Here is a 24,048-nt window from a genome sequence, read left to right on the forward strand (position 1 = left end):
CACCTTATTTAATTCCTACAGCCTTAAACTTCCACTTTAGGAAACAATAAGTTTTCTACATATAGGAAAATATACTGCACAATATACACAATATATATATATACTTCAAAAAAAATCATTAAATCTAAAAAATCTATTTTCCCTATTTGTCTAATATTTATGCAACCATCTACTAAAAACTTCAAAAAATAATAATAATATATAAAAAATACCAATGACATGCTTTGATTACATAAATGTGGGTAACAGTAAAGGTTAGCATAAGGAGAGGGAAAAAAAAGAGCCTAAAACTGAGAAGCTATTTTCTCTTGCATGTTATGTGTTCATTCATTTGATCATTTCTCATCAAATTTATTTGTAGATATAAACACAGAATTTATGAATTTAGTCATAGAATTTATTACTTATACTCGCATAAGTTCAAGTTTAAGACCAATTCTTTACATTAAGTAAAACTCCGAAAATAATAAAATTCAAACCATCAATCAAATTAGTTTAAGGCAATAAGCTAAATGAATTTCCTTTAATAAATCAGCATTAATTCCAAAAATATTTTAGCATAACATTATATAATTAACCCTAGATAATTTTCTTCAAAATAATAGTATTTCCTTAAATATTTAAAAAGAAATTTTTTTATATAACTTTAATTAACACTGATTATAAAAATTCATTTTATTTATATTACTTTGTAATCAATGAAAACTTAAGGTATCAGAATGTAACAGCCGTAAAAAAGTTTCTAGTAGAAAGAGTTGTATTTAATGATACTAATGGGTAAAATAATGGACAATTTAATAATGGATAAAATATGTTAGTAAGAGCAAAATGAAAAGTTCATGAAATAAGCCCATATATTATTACAATCTGTTAAGGAATAATAGGAAATAAATTAGGTAAGAATATTTCTAGGTTCATTATTTATTTTTTTTTACTTGTTACGGTTATCATCTTCACTGCTGTTTTTCCTCAGATCTCAGTAATCAACTTTGTTTTCTTCTGAAATGAATATAAACTTCCTCTCATTGTTTCTGTCAGCAGTTATTAAGTATTGACGATCCGAATTATAAACCACTGGTTTATTGGTTCTGGCTCCAGCCCCCGTCTATAATATTTCAAAACATAAAACACAATTCAATTTAAAAACAAACCAAAATTATTTCTACGTTTCTCATTTGCATGTTATGGTTACAACCATTGAAATGAAAACTTGGAGGCCTTGATTTGTAAAGGAAAGGAGGAAAATAGAGACAGTGATTAACTAAACAATTAAACTTAACAAATTTATTAAAGAAAGAAAATAAGTATAACAGTGACATTAATAGCACAGAGCTACGTACATGCAGCGTTGCAGAGCAAAGACTGACTGAAATAGATAGTTCTAAAAAAAAAATAGACAGTTAATTAAGAATTTAGGGACTTTTCCCTTAATATGAAAAAAGTACGCTTACTTGTTTTACCCTTATCACATCCCCCACCCCACTTTGCATCGCTGTTAGAGAATCAAGAGACCTTCAAGTTTAACTTTGGAAGTTCTCTCATGAACTACTTTTCATTGTTTACTGTGATTGCTGCAGCGCCACTAATATTCTTCATGTATATAGTTCATTTTATTTATTAATTTTATTTTATAAATGTATAATAAAAACAAAACAGTTTGCTTCATATTACATACAACACACATAATTTTTAAATTAATTTGCTAACAGAAATGAAATGGAGAATATCGGCTAGAAAATAAAACTGGGAAAGTTTGGTACCATTAAAACTCACTCAGTATTAGAAACTCTAGGACAACTGGTTCCAAGGCAATTCAAACAATCACACAATTAACTTATTATTTTAACTGTGTCAACATTGGAATGGATAAAACAAAACTGAATGAGTTTCTTATATACATAATAAATTTTTTTTATAACTTTCATTAATTTAAAAATATGTTACTAGATAATACTACTTTTTTAATACATATCTTATCGTGCTTAAACCATTTTTTTTCATAAATAAATATTTCTGATAGATATTTTTTTTTAAACAATAGTACAACTTTTTAAATAATGTATAAATTTTAACACTTAAAAAAATACAAAATGCAGTAAGAATATTTCATTACACATGCTTTTAATCCATAACTAATTAACAACATGCTATTTACACACATATGCATTTTTTTAATAAAAAAAAAGTTAATCAATTGTATTTCAGAAAAGTTCATTAGTTTTCCTTTTTTATTATTATATTATAATTGAAAAGTGACTGATGCAGTCTGAGTACTTTGAAACACTTTGGAAATTACAAAATATTTACAATTGTGAATCTAGATATTTTTTTGCCAATAGTGATATCTCTAAATATCTTCAATGAAATTGAAGATATATAGAGATCATGATATACAGATTTGTTTAAAAATATTTCTTGTGTCTTGAAGAATCATTATATATTTTTTCACACAAAATACCTATATATAAGTATAATTCAAGGAGTTTACTTTTGCAGCTTTTATCCTTTTTTCTGTTTTTCACAAAATCAAAACAAACAAAAAATTTAATACGGCACAATATATGACATAATAGGAAACATTTTAGAGTAGTTAGGGGCTTTTCCTTGCTATTTCAAAGTAAACCAAAAATGAGTTTAATATTCTGACAATATTAAAATTCTAACAGCATTAAGATTTTATATACACTACATACACGCAGATAATTTTCTCTTAGATAGAAGAAGCAAAAAATTTACTTTGTCTAATAAAGTGGTATTTTAAATCTGTTACTTCAAAAATTTACCCGAATGCTTGATAAAATAAAAATCACAGTTAAAACATTTACTAAAACTCAACTGAATGAAAATGTAACATAGTATTTGTAGTAATATTTTTAAAAAAATTGCAAAAATGCAAACTTTTTTGATATTGTTAAAAAAAAATTCAAAAATTTTTAAGACATGAATATATTCTATGAGCATAGAAGATTTCCTCAAAAGTTGGGAATCCACCAATCTTTTCATGAAAGCTGACAGCTATGCATTTTAATTCTTTATTTTTTTTATCTACAGTTATTACGAAGCATACAATGACTATTACTTTACCTTCATAGATATCAGAATAGGATTTTTGTTTTCTTTTTCATTCAGCCATTCTTTAGCTGTAAGTGATGGAGTAGGTGCAACAGTGTCAGGAACAAATCTTCTTGAAATTGTTCAAACTAGTTAAAAATAAATTTTGAATATAATATATAAGTAAAAATATAAAACCAGTTACAATATATTTTTGATAATACTTAATGAATAAAATCAAGAAATACCATCAAGACAAGCGACAATTAGCTGATATAAAACATCATGACACGAATACATTGCTAGGCAGAAGGTAAAACAGTAACTAGAATCAAAAAAGGAATTCTCTGTTCTAAAGTAGAACTTAAGAGAATTTCCAAGGGTAGTCACAAAGTTAGATGTAAATATAATGATAACAATATCTTTTATTCCTTTGTGTTTATCACTTCTCACATGAATGAAAAAGGTAAAAATATCAGTTTCTTCATATGAAAAAAAAAGGAAATACAGTCAAACCTCATTAATGCGAAATCACTTAGCGTGAAATATCGTTTTACATGTAATATATGTTCGGTCCCGGGAGTCAGCAATCAATTATTACTGTATTTTACATATTTAACATGAAAATTTCGAGCTGACATGAAAGGTCACAACATAGATAAGAAGCATGTGCATAATGTATCAATTATTCATAATGTATCGGATAAGATGAAATCTGGTTAACATAAATACTTATGATACTCCCGCCAATTTTGAGTGAAAGAAGTTCGACTGTATTTTTAAAAAATTTGGTAACAATTCTTAAAACCATTAAATGTTTTATTTTAAGAAACAAAAGGATCCTTAGTAGTTAATGTGATATTTTACTAAAGGTATTTCAGCACTTCTACCTTCTAAGCACTACTGCCTGCTGTACATCAAGCCTTTCACTTTCTTCACTTGACATTAATCGAACACGATGAATTTCCATCTGTTTCAGATATGGCTATCTTGTGGGTAATCTTCGTTTCTTTCCACTGTTTTCCCCACTAAGTAGATAGGGAAATTTGTTTTGGCAAAGTGCTAAACCCCTAATCATAGTTACTCTGCCTAAGCTACCCTAAAATAACGCCTCAGTAACCCCAAACATAATTTATAGTGAAATTAAGACCAAGAAACATTCGAAATTTCAGTGATTTTATAATATGCAGTAAATTAGACATCATATGCAGATTTTGTAGTACAAATCTATTTTTAGATTAATGAATTTTCTTTTCCAAAAAGTGTAATAAGATAATAGGGGGAGGGCGATTTCATAATGTTAATAACTTTGAGTGAGGACAGCAAAATAAAAAGGAGGAAAATATGGATGAAGATATTGAAGATTTTTTTCATCTCCCTCATTGATGTGTTGACTATGTTTCAAAGGTTAAATTTTCTACAAAATTTTAATACATTCCTTGTGAATGATTATAACCAAATGGGACAATTTAGTGCCATAGATTTCTAATATCATACAATAAATGATAAATTTTATTAAACGTTGAATTAATACCATTATTGTTAACATTTTAAAATGATTTGATACATCTAAAAATTTACATGTTACTTAACGTTTGAGAATGAATGATTTAAAAATTATATGTGATTAAAAATGTATGCTAAGCTTCAAAAACCCTTTTCCTGGCATGTCCCCAGCGATCTTTTCAATAATTGCTTCCTTAAAAGTTCATACATGTTTGTCTGATTTTTTATTTCTTAACTGAAAAAGACCTTTCTGAGCAAGGAATGATTTCCAAAATATTTTTTAAAAAAAAGGTTTTTCAGACAATTATTGGTCTACCAATAAAAAACTTTTGCCCTGGAAGATTAAGAGTGTTTTTGGAAACTCTTTTACAAAGGAAAATAAAAAAAAGTCATAGCTTGGGGTTCTCAAACATTAGAGTTATAATATCAAACACCATAAAATTTAAAAATCCATAGAAAATTACCTAATGTACAATGTGCAAAACAAAAAACAGAGCACCCTGAATAACTTTTGATCTAATGATCGGATCTTCACATTCTAGGACTCAATGGTTTGAGTGGGTGACACAAATATGTTAATTAATTTGTGCAGATGATATTTTAAATCAAGAAATCAGACACAAAACTTACTTTCTCTGAACAAACACACCCTTTTTGCTACGAATTCGAATTACTGACCCCAAAATGAAGGGGAATATTTCTCGCTATCTGGGAAATATGGTCATAAAAGTTTGGTCAGGAAAGCAGTCCAAAGTTTTTAATTTGATCAGATTTTTCTACCTACAAGAAAATTATAAAAAATCAAAGAATAATTCTTAATTTTTGCAAAGTTCTGCAAACTTAAATAATGCAGTCTTATAGTAATTTTTCAAATATTAAAAAATTAGATTACAAATGCTTTTTATTTCTATTAACTGTGACTCTTCTTCGCATAGACATTTCCATTTTCATAATTAGCATAAAGAGTGTAGGCTAAGAATACTCAAATCGTGAACTAACAGTTGTTCTGTTTTAGTGATAGCCAAAGAAAAAAATTCAGAACATTTCTTTTGCAAAGTATTTATATACCAGACTGTTTTTTTTATTTTTAAAGACAAATTTAAAAAAAATAATAATTTGCTTCCCTTAAGTACATTAAAAGTGAATTTTATCACAAAATATTACAAAATATAATATTTTTAGTTTCAAAACTTTGTTTAGTCAGATAGTTTAACGGTATCCAGTATAGTTCTATTAATGGAGTACTGAACAATTAATAATACATATAGAAAGATCAATACACATAAAATTTTAAATCAATACATATAAAATTTTACAGTGCTGTTACAATGAAATAAAAAAAAATAATCAGTATCAATCAGTTAACATTTCCTCATACCAATATTTAATTAAATTTCGTAATCGAGTTCAAGACTTCCTTAACACATTGACTGCCGCATGCATTTGCAGTGAAATCTCCATCAGGCCAAGAGTATGAAGTGTATTCTGCTAAGTCCCAACGATATTTTAATAATACGAGTCCCTGGTGGTCACAAGAACAATATCTCGGTCCGTTTTGTTTCCATGATATCATGTCTGCTTATTTGAGTCTGTTTCTTCTCATCTCACAACTTCACATAATCAGTTTGAATCTTTGCTGAGTAAAGAGGAATATAACTTAAAGTTTTTACTCTAATTAGTTGAAATTTCAAAAAAAAAAGAAATGAAAAACTTACTTTTTAGTGAGTCACATAGAAGTGAACAAGAAAGCTTTTATGAGGCTCACAATAATTTCCTTAATAAATCATTTTTGTAATACTTTTATAAAAATTCAATAGTTTCGTTACGTCCTGTGAAATATCTTTTAAAATACATACGAATATCCTTCGCAAGAAGTCATTGCAAATAAGCATCACCCCAATACGGGTGACATGGCCTGATCAGAAACTATGCTGTTATCTGAATATGGGTGACAAGGCAGTCAATGTGTTTATCAAATAAGTATAAAGTAGGGTTTCAATAATCTTGAAAGAAAAGCAGAGTGATTATGTTTCTTAACACTTTTGTACAAAATTAATTTAGTGGATAATACCTCAATTTCCCATTCGAAATTGTTATGACATGATTAGAATCGAATATTTTTAAAATCAGATGAAAGAGATAAATCTATATGACTTTTAAAACTACAGAATTCAACACTGCAATGTTTGTTATTGCATTTGCATAAATAAGCGAATGAACCTTGAATTCTTCACCATAAAAATTTTATATTACATAAGATTTATTGAGTATCTTTTTCGTAAAGTGACTGCATTCCTAAATAATTTGAAACAAAGTATCCTGCAGGTAAGGTTGCATGACTTAATCGTGCATATAAATGAGCAGTCCAAAAATTTGAATCATCAAATATTGTGAATTTTAAAAGCACAATTACATAAAATAAAACGATGCTGGGTTGAAAATACAAATTTTTCAAAATTAATTTAACCATTCCCAAAATAATGGAAAATTCAAATTTATGGGCAGTTCAGTAATTATATACATGATTTTTATTTGTAGAAAATGGAATGTTCTGAACACACACAAAAATCAGAAACATCATGACAAAAAAGATAAAAATTGGGACAAAATATGATCAGAAATATCAAGAATATCAGGATAACTAAGAACCCTGTGATGTTCCAAACTCTTAATAGTTATAAAAATAGCATATTATTCAATAAAGCATTACTTTTTTTGAGGCTCTAAACGAAATAAAAACAAACAAATATTTGACCTTTCCAGCAACATATGCCATTTTAGTATCATGATCATAAAGAGAACACCAGAAGAAATATCAATGTTCTCAATTCTGAGATGAGTGTCCAAATTGTGCTGAAAACATATACATATTTTTGAGTTTACAATTCAAACATTATTAAAGAACTTTTTAAGGTGAAATATTTTAAAGGAGGGTAAAGCTGAGGATTCGGTTATATGAAGTAATATAGACTAGTTCTCTTCTGGAGGTTCATTTTGGAGAGATAACATTTCTTACAAATTTCTCAAAAAATCTTATTAAATATATTTTTCTAACTAGTCAAGAATTTTTTTTCACTAATAATCTGAATGATTACCTGTATTCTGGTTTATATCTAGAATTACAAAGTTGTTTAGTTATTCTGTAATATTTTTTACAGATATTAAAAGGCTGTTTTTATCCTCAGTAGCTCTACTACACGTGACTAATGTGGGCAAACTAAGGTGCTAGTGACAAATTTGATAATTTATTAAGTAGTCATTTATCATAACTCAGAAAGATATATCAAAAGATAAAATTAAATCAATTACAATCTAAGCCTTATGGAGGGCATTTCACTTAACTAAAAATGACATTTTAAACAAAATCAATACATTAAAAATTAGTATTCAATTCGATTTTATTGGATAGCATGAATCAATTTAAAATTGAATCAGTTGCAATAACCATAGTTTTAACTTGATGATGAAATGCTTCAAATGAGGAGCGCATGGTTTAGTAATATTTCCCTCAATGAAAACAACTGTCAAAAGAGAACCATTTGCTGTTTTAATTTAATGTATGGCAAAAATTCTTTCATTTATCTACATTGAATGGTAGTCTTTTATCAAACTTGATAAAACATCACCTTTAAATTTTCTTAAAACCTTTAAGGGATGAATTAATCTTAAGGTTTTGTGCTAAATATTGAAATCATTAACTGTAAAGGTATATTATTCTACAAAATCATTTTGATTTAGGAAATGCATAGCATCAATTGAGTTATATACTTAACCAATAAACATTTATTCCATTGGAAGTTGAACAGAGTCATTGTCCACACTACCCATACCACCATTTTCTAAACTAGTTCCATGAAGACATGCTATATTTGTTTAAGCCTAATACTGGTTAATTAAAAATATACAGAGCAAAAGGTAATATCAAAAAAGGCAAAAATGTATAATTTTTAACTTATTGGCACCTCTTTTGAAATAATGAATATAAAATATGTCATAAAAGAGAAATTTTAAAAGTCACTTTTGCACCATAAAAACCCTCTTTTACGAATTTAAACAAAACTATTCAGTCTAATTTTGATATTACATTTTTGAAGTGTACATCAATGTACACTTCACTTTGACATTTTGCATTTTAAATTTTTATTTTTACATTTTGATCATTCAAAAATTAAATTTTGAGGTCTAAAAATATTTTTTTTGATCAGGCAAATCAAATCAAATAAACAACAAACAAAAATATTTTCTTGCGAGCTTTAAAAAAAATCTAAATCGATGAGGCGAATTTTACATTTATTTAAATCTATTTTGGGAAAAAAAATGGGTTTTCGAAGTTTCTTCTTAATTCTGAGAAAACAAACTATCTGTTAAGTTTTCCTGTTCTGTCATACAAATTAACAAGATTAGTAATTAAGATTTTTCTGCACTTATATTTTAGCAAAAAATAATTACAAAAAAAAAAAAAAAAAAAAAAAAAAAAACAGATTTAAGAGTGTAATTTTCTATTTCAATTGAGAATTTTTTCTCGCGTTTAATGATTAAAATTCTACTAAGATGTATAAATACTTAATACCATTTAACAATAAAACTGTACTAAAATTCTTAATACCAATAATAATAAAAAGTTTAATATTATTTAATTAATCCAAACTAATAAACCAAAATTAACCCGACTTATTAAGTATGATATATAAATTCAATATAAAAAAACTTTAATTTTTAATTAACAAATTTATTAGTTAAGGTCTTTTTGCCGAAGTAGTTTTAGTAAACAAATAATTAACTTGCTATACAAAAAACCATACCAGGTAATTTCGTGTTTAGGGTTGTAGCAGCCCTGAACGAAACATCGGAGAATTTTATCAGGGTACATAAAAATCATATTTGTTTAAAAGATATATATTACATATTATAAATTTTATTTCAATAAGGTTTTTTATTTTAAAATTCTTTTCACGTTGAAGGATCTGAACTCTAAAATGTACAAATAATATTTAATATTACTTAACAATACTGCAATAAAAATTCTTAATACCATTCAAAACAGCTTAATATGATTTAATTACTACAAGCTAATTACAAAACAAATTATAGAAGCTATTATTTTTTAATCAAACTCAAAACTTAAAATAAATTGTAAAAACAGAGTACCAATTTTGCCAAATGAAAAATAAATTAATTTAGATCAGAAATCATTTTTTAAAAAAAAAAGTATAATTAATTATAAATTGAAAAAAAAAGAAATTAAATTCCTTTTCAATATTCACACTGCAGACAACAGCCATTAAACTTAAGGGGTTTTGAATCCACGCCGGATTCTTTACAAAACAATTAGAAAAAATGTATATGATAAGAAAAAAAGAGTTCGACGTTTAGAAATGTAAAAAAATAGGTTACATACATGAAGTGTTCAGAGCAAAAGTAGATCTAGCTTTAATAAAAGTAGTTTAAGTTTGATTTATCTAAGTAATTAAAATTTAAGTAATTTATGAAATCAAATGTATTTCTTCTTTCAGCACACTAATAATCAGAATTGAAAAAATAAATTACTTGAGCTATTGGGAATTTTTAAAAAAAAAATAATAACTAAAAATCAAAAAAATCACCCGTTTTGGGGGGCAGGGCGGGCGGAGTCTTGTTTTTCGGTGGGCATCTAAATCTAGAAGACACTGGACGTGCACCATCCTTTTGACCTTGAGACAGTTTGATGAAAAAAGAGAATCTTAAGTTATTTCTTAAATATATAAATACTTTGCAATGTAAATGCCTTTAACTACCTACTGTAAATTCCTGTGAGAGATTTTTCCTAAGCATTTTCCTCACGTAGGAAAAAAAATGTAGTAAAATTTGAAAAATGACTTCAGAAAAATCAGAAGAAAAACAAGAATCTGGCACGAATATTTCACATTTTTTTTTAAAATAACTTCACAGAAAAATACCTAAAAATTATGTTATTTTATGCTGAAAACAAAAAATGTAACATTGTTCCTCTATGTCCAGACATAAGAGTATAGTCCTTTAATGTATTTCATTCTATTGAAATAAGAAAATTTTACAAAATTTCAAAGTCAAGTTAATAATGTCAGTAGATTAGTTAACTTGCCTTCGGTTACTATCTACGTTGTCTCATAATAAAAAAAAAAATTATTATTACTAAGTTATATCAAAAACTGAATAAATAAAAATAAAATGTTAAACCTTAAGGTGCATTTTTTCTTATACTGATCATAAATGCTACAATGTAAAGTAGAAAGTAAAAAGTCCTGCTTGATATTTCCCTTAAAATTTGTTTAAAACATTTCTAAAATTTATAAATTTAGAATAGAGTTCTACTTTTAAAAATAACATAAATTGCATCTTAACAGCAATAAGACATAGTTTTGCACATTTACAACATACACTTTTATGCATTTTTGTACACCTTCACTCTAGCTTGGATCTTACTTATTTAGCTTACCCTAATAAAAAAAAAACTTGATATGAAGAAATTTTCCATGACAAAAAGAATTTTTTAACATGAAAATAAGGATTTAAAAAAAGTATTCTTACACACAATTAAAAGTCGTATCACAAAAATTTAGCAAGATTAACCATACATTTTTTCTTAATTAAACATCTTATAAGACTTAAATATAATGTGAAAAAGTACACATTAGGAATTTCAAATTAATATTTAAGGAAAAAGGAAACAAAAAACACTCTTAAAATGCACTTAAGATGTACAAAAAGATCCGTTTGATTGCTCTCAGAAATAATAATCAAATAGTTTTTTTCATAATGTTAAATCTTTTTCTTTTTTTTCTCCAGCAATTGAATGTGTTTTAATGATTTCAGTCCAAGTTTCTTTTGCAGTGATTCTTTTGACTGCATTAATGTTTTTGATTTTTCATTGCTTAGAATTGCAAACTTCAATGATAGGACTGTAACTAAATTTTAACTAAAATAATGGGTGTTCAGGGACCTAATCTTTAAAAATAAAGGCCTAAAAATATGCAAATATTTATACAAAATCAAATAATGCATCAACTAAATTTAATAATGAAAGAAAACACCAAACATTTTTTCTGTCTTGTTTCATTAAAAAAATTACATTATTTCTTTCAAATTAACTGTTTTCCAGTTCATAAAAAAATTTCAATAAATGATTTTTCTTAAATTTATTTAAAAAAATGTAACTAATATAAAATATTATTTACATTTTATAATATTTTAATGTTTATAAGAAAAAATAATTTTGAAATAAAAAATTTGAAAGAAAAATCTTCAAAAAAACTTTTATAGTTGAGATGAGGTTTGATTTAGTGAGGTTGCAACTATAGATGTGAGACGGGTAAATACCCAGGGGGTAGGTTATGTACCCAAGCATTTACTCTTGCATTGGATAAATATCCAAAATTGGGGCTTTTAGAATTTTTTGTTCTTTTTAAGGCATGTAAACAAGATTTGTTTTGCTTATAGTTCTGAGAATAATATAATTTTATATTTAATTTTCACAAATAAACTTGAAACTTATATGTCAGTTTCAGAGTAAATAGTTTAAAAGACTATAAATATTTAGTTTATGATACAATGTCTCATTGAAATGATAAACAATGCATGAAATCAATGTTGATCAAAATGAGACATATTTGAATTAAAAAAGTAATGTATAAAGGTTAACAATGTGTAATGTAATAAAATAGACATTATATTAAATCATTTAAATTAAAATTGGTGCATTTTGAAGAAAAAATAATTTGATTCAATGTATTAAGATAAATTGTATTAAATGGAAGAGATCGTCAATTATCGCAGAAAATTAAATTAAAATTTATGAAATTTGCTGAAACTAAGTTTTTAAACAGGTTTTGTTTATTTGTAGTAAGTTTGTAAATTTAATATAAGTGATATAACTAAAACTATAAATTTTACTTTAAATTTATTCATAAAATTATTTCACTTAAAACAAATTTGCCTTTTTTTTTTATTTCTTTTTTTTTTAAGAAAAAAAATTCAAGATTATATTTAGCTTTCATCTGTATTAATTCTATTTTTTTTTAAATAATAAGAATAATTATATTATTAAAAATCAGCCATATTTGAGAAATTTTAGAATTTCATTTTAGTCAAAAGAAATATTGAACTATGCAATATAACTTTAATATATTGCAGAGTTATTGGTCAAACTTTAAAATACAAAGTAATTCAGAAAATTAAACAAAAGGTAGTCATCTGTACACATAAAAATTATTGTCCGTGCGTGTGTGTCCTTTATAGACCCCTAAACCATCTGACCGAAAGCTATGAAACTTGGGATACAGATAGTTCAAAGAAAGAGGAAGGTCACTGTCGACATTAAAACATTTTACGGCAAATTGTTCTAATAGGATGAGCGAAAAACGAAATGGAATTTTGTGATTGGATAAGCAATAACCATTGTTATAAATTTAACAACTCAATTTTTCACATATTTAAAAGATAACATTAATGATAAGTGTCAGCTTATAGCTCTATTTAATAAAAAAAATAGTTTAGTGCACATATTTAAATATTTAATTATTCTATATTCACTATGTCAGATAAATTCAATGAACATTGTATGGTAGCATGCTTGGTTTATGTCGCCAAATGTATACTTTGTCTGATACTATGCAGTATCATTTTGTTTATTTTAGTTCTTTTAAACATGTTTCTAAAAAATTACTTATTTAAAACCAACAGTAATAAAATAGAAAAAAATAAATTTATGTATTCAAAAGCAAAATTAATGGGAAAGTGGTACTATTCATTCATGAGAAATGTTAAAAATTGATGCCAATGATGCTAAATTAGTTAAGGTAATTTATGCATATTGAAATAAAAGATAAAAGCCTTGTACTAGAAAGCACAACTAATGGAGTAAAAGCATTTACTTTTCCAGAAGAAACGTAAGAAATCGTCATACAATCATTGATTACAATAATTGCTTAATTAATGTTGGTAATTTGTTTTACCTAAAAAAGCAACTTATGAACTAAAAAGCAAAAATGAAGAGAAAATATATTTATTCATGTTTTGAGCAACCCCAAAAAAATCAGCATGTTATTATTGACACCAATGCTCAATTAATATTGATGTGTATTAATTATAATAAAATAAGCTATGTGCTCAATTAATAATAATGTGTATTAATTAAAATAAAATAAAATAAGCTATGTGCTAAAAAGCCAAGCTCATGGAGGGAAGATTAAAGGGAAATTAGTTTAAGAAAATCCTAAAAAATATCCTTTCACAACTGAGGCTTAATTCATATTTATCACTGACAGTAATATGTACTGCTGTTATTATGGTGATTGGTGAATTGGTTTTGATAAAAATTCTACAGCTGGTTTTCCGTAGTTTCGGAAAATATTTTTTTCCACTGGTAGCTAAGATAGTGCATGCCAAGTGATGCTAAATACATTTAATTTTTATTTCAATGGTACGAATTACTAACAAGGAGCGTTGCTTACTTTAACATAATGCCACCAGTGATTACAACATGTAATATTAAATTTTTAAAAAACTTAAATTATTTTAGCTATATTAATTTAGCTATAATAATTTTTTATATATAAATATAAAAAATGAAAAACTAGTGGAAGAACCAGGTAAGTGACATTTTTAGAATGAAAAAAGAAATTGCACCCAAATTATTTCATTACTAATTTATTAGAATATGGGACAAATAATTCTTTGCTTCATTTTATTTGCCACTGCCAAGTATTTGAAATAAAAATCATGCAAGCATATTAAAAACTAATATGTATTAGTTAAGATAAAAGCAAAAACAGTTCTGTTACATTAAACATACCCATATTGACACAAATACTTTGTAATTTTTTCTAATTTATTAATTCCCTTAAAATTGTCATTCACCTGGTTCTTCCATTAAGCTCTTTAATTGCGTTGTATATGCCTTTTGATTTTCAGCACTATTGTGTTGAGTTCTCAGTACTGATTTATTGATTCTTTTCTTTTTTTATTCACCCTATCCGAAGAACGGGTATTCAGCTAGTATATCTCTTATAATGTCATTTACTATTTTCAATTTAATATTTATAACTGACAACATTGATGGGACAAAAATCCAGTAGATTTCACAAAATTTAAATTTTATGATAACTGTTGCATAAGATACTAAATATTTTACATACAAAGAATTTTAGGAATTTTTTGACATCAAAGTACAAAAACTTTATTATACTTATAGCTATGAATGGTCTACAATATTTTCCAGTTATGATTAATATTAAATGAACTTGAAATGATTTTTAGTAGAATTTCAAATAGTAATAGACAAGTAATTTATTATTAATATTTAAAAGATTTTTTAATTAATTTAAAAGGAGAGTTCTGGATGAATATAATTGAAATACTTTAAATGAGATTCCATTCACTATGCGTTTGTAATACTTATTTAAATATTCAAGCAAGCAATAAATTTTGTAAAAATTCTATTTCCATCAGGATTTTTTTATGGAAATTTACTTAATTTTAGAGAATTTTCATTATATTCAAAAAGGAGAATTTTTTTAAACCAATACAGCAGGAGGAATTGACAAGATCCAGAAATGTACTGGTAAAGCCAATAAAGTTAGCAGCAATGAATATTAAATTTTAATTAAATATTTCGTTAAATTAAAATATCTTGTGTTTTGTATTAAAAATACATCTTGTAATTGGTAATATGATTTATTTCATAAGTTTTAGTATAAGAAGAAAAGGCAAACATGCACCTTAATTATTTATATTTTTATTTAATAAATAAAATTTTATTCATCTAATATTTCTATAAAACAAAAAATTAAAGAAGATAAACTTCATTAAGCTAAATCTATTAATTATTATTCTACACTTATACTTCATTCTAAACAAAAGAGTAAAAGATATTAATGCAAATAAAATTAATTCCAGTTAATTATTATTGATTTCAATGCTTTTGTTATATGCCATTTCACTTTTATGTCCTAATCACACTTAAGTTTATAGAATTTAACCTATGACTTAAAAAGAAATTTCAACTGAAAAGCAATAAATGAATTGTATTTAAATAAAAAAAATTAAATACACTTTCTTCATTCCTATAAGAATTATTAAATTTTCTCTCTCTCTTAAAGATTAGGAATAAAATGATAAAACTAAACACAAAAACTATTTATTATGTTATTTACAGAGTAAAGTATATAAATCCTTGCTTAGAATTACTCAATAAGCTAAACATACAATTTTAACAGGGGGGAAAGTTTTTGCCCCCGAGTAGTTTTTTTTTCAATGGGGGTAGAAACTTCATGATCTCTTTTAAACTTCGTATACAGAAATATTTTAACATATAGCACATATTTTATATCCCTTTGAAAAACATACAAATATTAAGCTGTATTTCTTTTAATTTATTAGTAATAAAGATGTAGAAACTCAAAAACTTTTAGAACCACAGACATTTATTATTCAGAAAGGTATCACAACAGAATATGAATCAAATAAGGTATTTTGGATTATTCATATTCCGAAACAGATTTGCATGATTAACTTTTTTAAAACAAATTACTTGTATATATTATATAGATAAAATTGTACAGATTAATACAATATGTCAAAAATATAACACTAATTATCAGCATAAATTTTACTTACCAGATGAAACAGTGAAGACAGAATTGTAGTCAGACATGGTAGCCTACCTGGTAGATGTCTGCCTTTTTCCAAAGCTCATGTCATATCTTCTTGTTGTTGCTCATAATGATGAGTAGAAATTTCTCTTAACCAAAAGATTCAACTTTTGTTTCAGGCTCCTATTGAATCAATGTAATTTCACTTAATACAATTATTTATATATTTGCAGAGGTACACTAGTTATTATTTATACACTGGCTATCAGTATTCAGAAGCACTGAATCATACAATTAAAGTTTATGGAAATTAAAAATTAATACAATTTTAAGACTAAAGTTTATAAAAGTACATAAAGGGTACATGAATTATGAAATTGTTACTTACGATTAAATGAAAAAATATCACTTTTGTAAAGGTTTCAAATTAAAAAATATATATCACAGAATGATATATATCACATATAAAAAAATATATATCACATTTTTAGAAATGAAAATAACTAATAACACGTCTCATGTGATACCTGAAGCACTTTTATTTTTTACTTTGATGAGACAAAAAAAAAAAAATGGTGAAAGGGTGATTAGGTATCCTGCTTTTCTGCTTTTATTAATTTTTGTTTTCTTGTTTCTAGATATCTTTTTACAATTTCTTGCTTTTAGCAATAGTTTCAAGAGGCAGGGGTAATTTGTCATAGAATATCTATTTTTACACTAAAATTTCTTATCTCTTAATATTTAAGAAAAAAATGACATTTTAAGCAGATTACTTCTTCTAAAAACAACAATTTTCATTACTGGAATATAAGATTATAGATAATAAATTAATGATTAAAGATAAATCTTAATGGTTGGCATCTCTACACACTAAAGCAAGTTAGAATGAAAATATCCTCATAAGTATTTTCTGATAGAACAGCATAAAGAGAAAGTGACAAAAGAAAAAATTCAGGTTAAACAACATAACTTTTTGCGCCGAACAATCTCAAAGGTTTAAAGGAAACATTTTTTTTAATGGTTAAGAATAGCACTATAATTTTCTTTAAATACTCTAATTTATGAGAATTAAAAATGTTATAATAAGATTAATAAAACACTTAATGAACATCCATTGTAAACTAACTTACCACCTTCTCTTTTAACAAGGTAATAAATTTGAGCAAGAACGACGAACATAAATTTTTTTAGAATTTTAGTAGTTTCTATTCATACAAGTCAGGGTTTGCCAATTGGGCCCAATTTGAGAAAACCTGCCTGTGTTTTATTGGATGGGGCTCCCTTGAAAAAACCTTCTTGGAACACTAAGTGGGTTTCTTAAATTTAGTTGAAAAAGAAGTATCTTCTAATAGTGTCATTGAACACATTATGGAAGTTCATCAAGCAGATGGATGGGCAAATGAAGAAAAAAAACTGCTTTAATTACCAAATAATACAAGGTAGAGTTCATATTGTGACTTCGTAAAACCTTTTGCCAATAATTACCGTAAAAATCATGAGATTGCTCTTGAACATCAAAATAAATTCAATAAAAATATGTCAAAAATATTGAATAATTTTGAGGTTTATCAAGAAGCTATTAATTTGGAAAAACGGTTATCAATTGTTTCTGAAGCTTTAAATAAGCTTCAATTAGAAAATACTACAATTTCAGAGCTGATGAATCACAACATCATAATAAATGTTTTGCAAAAAGATTCCATTAGACTGTTCAGCCATCTCATTTATTAGCATACATCACAAATGTCAAAAAAAGAGGACAACTTACAAATGATGAACAAAAGCAATTAGCAGAAAACTAGCTTTCTAAGCATCATTCAGAATTTCTGCCAGGTGTTATGAAATTCAAAACTTTCGATATGAATACTTTCCAAAATCAATGATGCTTAACACAGTAATTCAACAGTTTTCATCAAAAAAATAGTGGAAAATTATGGCAAAAAAAAGAAGGAAAAGCTACCAAAAGGGAAAAGCTTTCAAGCTTACACAAAATTTCTGACAATTCTTTCTTGCTTTAAACTGAGCACTAACATCCTCTGCCCCTGACGAAAAACACTTTTCAACTTTCAATTTGGTGTGGAGTAAACTACGAAATAAATTAGGAATAGATAGAGCTACAAAGATAGATAGTACTACTTAGATAATATTGCCATCTAAGAGAGAAATATGGACACTTTGAATCTGGTGTATGACAATAATAATAAATAAAAAATGAAGCATTAAAAAATTAATCTGTTTCCTGCTCTCTGAAAATTAGTCTTTAAGTTAACTCTTAACATTTACTGACAATTTTTAACTATTTGGAGAAAGCTTATCCCCATTAAAAAATAGTAAAAGAATAAAATATTATTTTTAAGATGTCTACTAAGTGATACATTAACAAATTTAAAGTTTCATTCTCTGGTATTAAAAAGACAAGCCAAAACTATTTATCTATTACTTTTTTTATATATTTATATATTAATTGGTTTTTTTGAAATTAAAAATATTAAGTTAAAATTATTTATCTTAAAATGAAGTCTTTTTTTCTAAGGTTAAATCTTTGAAAAATAGGATAAGTGACTGATACTCTTTAAAATTATACATAATTTTAAGTTCACCTTCTATTAATCTCATTATATAAATATAGAAGACCATTAAATATTTAGTTCAGTTTAATTTTATTAAAGATAAAAGTCAAATAAAATTGAAGCTATTACTGATTATAAATTTATAATATATATATATATATATATATATATATATATATATATATATATATATATATATATATATTTAATAAAATAGTATATATATGAGTGTGAAAACAAAAAGATTAATAAACTTGTTCCTTTTATATTACTGTTGCATTTATATTTTATAATGTTTGAGTCAAAAATTGTGAAACGTTATATAATTAACAATAAAGATTCAAATATGTATTAGTGATAGTGTGTTATTAAAACTTATTTTAATTTTATTATATGTATTTTACATTTTACACTTTTTAAGCTTATACAGAACTATTTAATAAATAAAAATATTTACACAGTAAAACTTTAAAGTTTATGAGTACTAAATGAAAAACACCCAATTTTCCCTGGGTTTTCTCATATAAAACCCAATTTACCCTGTGTTTTTTCAAACCCTGACACTAGTTAATCTAAATTCCTCACACGAGAATTAGATTGAAAAAAAAATTAAACATAATATTAGCTATAGTATATTAGATACAATATATTTTAGTTAGGAAAAGTAATAAAAAAATTAATGTATATTTTATTTGACCTGAATGGCAAGAGCATGAATCAAACATACTCCACTAAAATAGAAGGGTAGCTTAATTGCTAACTAACCATTAGATCAGCTGATAGCTTCTTGTTTCAGACTACCAATGATAAATGACATCAATTGACACCATCAATACATGTTTGCAATCTTCAGCTTCCAAAAAGATATCAAGGATCATTTTCATCTTCTAGATAAGAAAGGAAAAATATTTAAAATTAAGTGCATAAATAAGCATAGTTATCAACATGAAAAGAAAAACAATCGGAGGATTTTTAAAAAATGTAAATTTCCCACCAACTCTCGAACCATATAGATATTTTGTCATGTGCTTCAAAATTTGATAATTACGCTAATTTTAAAACTAATTTATAGAATGTACCAATTTAACTGAGAAATTATTTTTGAATTTAAACTAATTTTCTCAAAAAAAATTTAAGTGATAAAATTAAAAAATTTTTATATTTTGAGTGTCGTAAAAGCCAAGCAAATATCTGTAAATAATGCTCTCTTCTGCAATGGGTGCCCTATTTTAGGGGCTCTTTCTAGTGTCCTACCCTTCCTTTTTAAGAATGAAAACTGCAACTTAGTATCTTAATATAAAAGTTACAAAACAAAGAAATAAAGATAATATTTCAATTAAAAATAGCAATTGGAATTCTGAGAAATAATAATGCTTAAAAACATTAGAACATTTCAGATTAACAAAGCTAAGTATTACACAAAACACAAATTTATCAAGAAAATAAATAAACAAATAGACTGGTTCCTTGAATGTTAAACACTTCTTCAAACTAGCAAATTAATTATTTCAGTTTTGTTATCTTTTACGAATGAGAAAATTTCTTGTTTACTTCAACTTCGTTGCAGAACAACATAATATATACTTACCAAACCAAATAAGTTTACACCAGAGCCGGATTATACCTTTCGTAGGCCCTAGGCATAGCCGTTTTTGGGCACTCCCCTCCTTCCCCCACTCCTCCTTTCTTTTCAAAAAGAGGATATAATATAAGAGGATATTTAAAAAAAAATTTTGTCGATTCTTGGATCAAATGCAGAAGGAGAAAGATCTTTCTCCAGATTAAAATTGAAAAAAAATTATTTGCGTTCAACAATGAATCAAGATCGTTACACATCGCTCGCACTTATGTCTATTGAATATGACATTTTGCGTAGTTTGGAATTCGACAGCATGATACAAGATTTCGTTGAAAACAAAAAAGTAATATATTAGATCATAAGATTCTGCAAAATAATTTATTACCGAAAAATATGATATTTTTATTTGTATCTTCATAATTTTGTGCACTTGTTGTTTTTAAAGCTAAATTATTTTTGTCAGTAAATTTTTTTCTCCCAAGTTTTTCGCAGGCCCCTGAATTTCGTAGGCCCTAAGCACATGCCTAGTGTGCCGATAGGTTAATCCGGCCCTGGTTTACACCATTTATAATATCCTACACAATTTGGTAATTTTTCTCCAAACAAAACTTCAAAATAAAAGAAAGCACTTATAATAAATTTGAAACTAGCTCAAATTAACAAGTGGACTATCGACCTAAATAAAGTAAAAATTGAAATCAAGGGCGCCGGCAGAATAATATGAAAGGGGGTGCAACCCTCTAGCAAACTACCCCCCCCCCAAAAAAAAAAAAAAATTTTTTAATACATTCTGTTATTACAGTTTATTTTTTATTACATATACTTTCATCTGTTAATTTTTTTCAAGATACATATCTGCATTGTTAACAAGATATTTTTTTTAAAAAAGTGCGAATTTCTTGTACTTGCAAATTTTGCCACGGGAAACTGTATTGATGGCGCTGGCTTAGCTGCTTACTTTGAAACACAAATACTAAATACAAACCGTAGTTTTGTATACTAACGTGTTTGTGCACGCTTACACTTATCATTGGTATTTATTGTGTTGATGAAATTTTACAGTTGTGAGAAGTCAGTCTGTGTTATACACCTTTGTTAAACTATATAACTAATAGAAAATATAATATTATTTATATTTTATTAAATGAAATTTAAAAACATAGCTTAGATATCTGCCAAGTTTGTGCATGCTCAGTGTGCATAAGAAAAGAATCAACGATGGCTCAGAATTCATTGAAAAAGTTATAAACAGATTTGAACAGCAAACAAGACGATGACAATTCTTGTTTGATTAAACAATTTTTTAACTGTTATGTATCAATAATTATTTAATTATTTGTTTTTGAATTAAAATATTTTTAATAAAAAAAATTTGTAACAAAATTGTTTTCCTGTGTCTCTTTGTTTTTAAAAAAAGCCAGGGGGGTGCAAGTGCACCCCCTTGCACCCCGCTGCCGGCGACCTTGATTGAAATACTATTTCAATCTGATGATATCCACATACCACTGACCACATCCCCTATCCCTGCAGATAATTTTCCTGCTTTATTTTTCCTGGATCACCTGGGTTGAATCACGTCTTTGTGAATTTGATTGCAACATACGAATACAGATCAGCATACGAATATATCCCTGTATAATTTAAAATGCTACTTGAAAGGACCGAAATAATAATATATAATTTCATTATATAATATTTATTATATACTTTATTCTATAATATTTAAATTCATTGGGGATGTGCACCCCGAAATTTATAGTTTAAAAAAAACTTTCTTATTTTAGTTGAATTTTTTTAATTTAAAATACTCTCGTTGATACTACAAAAAAAAATAATAATAATATTTAAATCAGTTTTGAAGGATTGTGTAAAAGTATTTTTTCCGCTTTCAGCTTACTAGTTTTCTATGACTTTTTTTCAGTTGTTGCTGTTTATTTACGACGCACTAGAGCTGCACAATGGGCTATTGGCGACGGTCTGGGAAACATCCCAGAGGATGATCCGAAGACATGCCATCACAATTTTGATCCTCTGTGGAGGGGATGGCATCCCCGCTTCGGTAGCCCGACGACCTGCGCGCGAAGTCGAGCACTTTAAGTGATTGATTGATTTGTTCATTTACGTTGCACTAGAGCTGCACAATGGGCTATTGGCGACGGTTTGGGAAACTTCCCTGAGGATGATCCGAAGACATGCCATCACAATTTTGATCCTCTGCAGAGGGGATGGCACCTCCGCTTCGGTAGCCCGATGACCTGCACGTGAAGTCGAGCACTTTACGGTAGAACAGTTTAACGAGGACCAATACCGCACACCCTCGGTCCCTACGCAGACTGATCCAAGTGGTCACCCACCCGCACACTGACCGTAGCCAGTGATGCTTGACTTCGGTGATCTGCTGGGAACCGTGTCTTAACGATCAGTCCACTGTGGGACTTGCTTTTTTTAATTCAAATTTTTATAACAGGTAAGATAACAGTGTGCGGCAGACTAAACATCTAAAAAAAAGAGCTGAAATTAGAATAAATAATCTAATTCTAAGCCTAGAGTTAGCCGGTTTGAATCCCGCTTTTACCCTGGATTTATGTTCGCACTGTCCTTCTCAGTATTTTATTTTGTTGCCGTCGTTGAACAGCCGACCCAATTTTAGGGTTTACGACTATTAATCTTCAACTCCGTAGCCTTGTAATTTTGAACCCAATCCAGAAGATAAGGGAACTCCTACTTCAGGAATTGGGGAGAATTTTGCCGTCACGGAGGATTTTTTTGAAGCAAATAATCCGTATTTGCGTTACAAGGAAAGCAAAACCTTCCACGGTTAGCCTAACGTCTAACGATTATTCTAACTAACGTCTACCGCTGAGGATATTTTTCGTTTGAACTGTGGTCGGTGTGAGCTGGGTGCTGAGTTCGAATCGACCAGCTATCATTGGAATCGAACCCAGGTCACCTCATTAAGAGGCAAGTGCCCTATCCCCTCAGCCACCCTTATCTGTATTAAAGCTGTCGTTAAACAGCCGACCCAATTCTCTTCGTGGTATTTACGACTCTGAATGTTCAACACCGTAGCCTTGTAATTTTGAATCCAATCCAACTGACAAGGGAACCCCTGGAACATATATTTGGAGAAAGCCTCTGTTGCGGATTTTTTTGATGAAACTAACCCGCATTGTAGTTGCATGGAGAGGAAAACCGCAAAAACCTCTCACGGTTAGTCTGACTGCAAGGGGACTCTAACCCATGATGCGTTTACCACAGAAGGCCTTCTATGTATTTGACTTAATTTTATTTAACAGCCGATCCGATTTTTTTGTATTTTCACGACTACTACTGTTCAACTCAGTTGTTTTGTGATTTTTAACCAAATCCAGAAGACAAGGGAACTCCTGGATCAAGTTTTGGGAGAAATTTGCCAACGTGGAGGACTTTATGATGGAAGTATCCTGCATTTGAGTTACATGGAAAGGAAATCCATGAAAACCTCTCACGGTTAACCTGACGACAAGGGGATTCTAACCCATGGTCCGTCGAACGGGATTGAGTAGTGCGTAGTTGACTTGTTAACAGTTCTTTTTTCCCCGTTGCTTTGATGTTCCGTGTTCGAGCGATCTGGTGGTCAAGAGACCGGAGTAGTAACTCACAGCTGGGCGCAGTTTCGAATCCCAGCTGCGGCAACTTTTCAAAAAAATTTCTTTTCTTTTTCTTTTGCTTAAATTGCATTATAATACTTTTTTTA

General features: G+C 27.4%; 1 long non-coding RNA gene across 3 annotated transcripts in view; it reads right to left on the reverse strand.

Annotated features, from left to right (window-relative positions):
• LOC147801955 (uncharacterized) overlaps positions 1-22,157 on the reverse strand; it is a 37,216-nt gene extending 15,059 nt beyond the window's left edge. Inside the window, exons 1-7 of one of the 3 annotated variants that reach the window (XR_015430593.1) lie at positions 21,816-22,157; positions 19,499-19,620; positions 16,189-16,346; positions 10,161-10,247; positions 5,188-5,337; positions 3,085-3,200; positions 936-1,105 (exon numbers count right to left, since the gene is read on the reverse strand). This is a non-coding gene — a long non-coding RNA (uncharacterized LOC147801955). The remainder of the gene's footprint in view (positions 1-935; positions 1,106-3,084; positions 3,201-5,187; positions 5,338-10,160; positions 10,248-16,188; positions 16,347-19,498; positions 19,621-21,815) is intronic. The other 2 variants (XR_015430591.1, XR_015430592.1) reach the window with 2 other exon arrangements.
• Between the last annotated feature and the right edge of the window lie 1,891 nt (positions 22,158-24,048).

This window comes from Parasteatoda tepidariorum, chromosome 11 (assembly GCF_982258835.1).
Source record: "Parasteatoda tepidariorum strain Cologne lab strain chromosome 11, Ptep-v5.0, whole genome shotgun sequence".
In the NCBI taxonomy this organism is placed as follows: domain Eukaryota; kingdom Metazoa; phylum Arthropoda; class Arachnida; order Araneae; family Theridiidae; genus Parasteatoda; species Parasteatoda tepidariorum.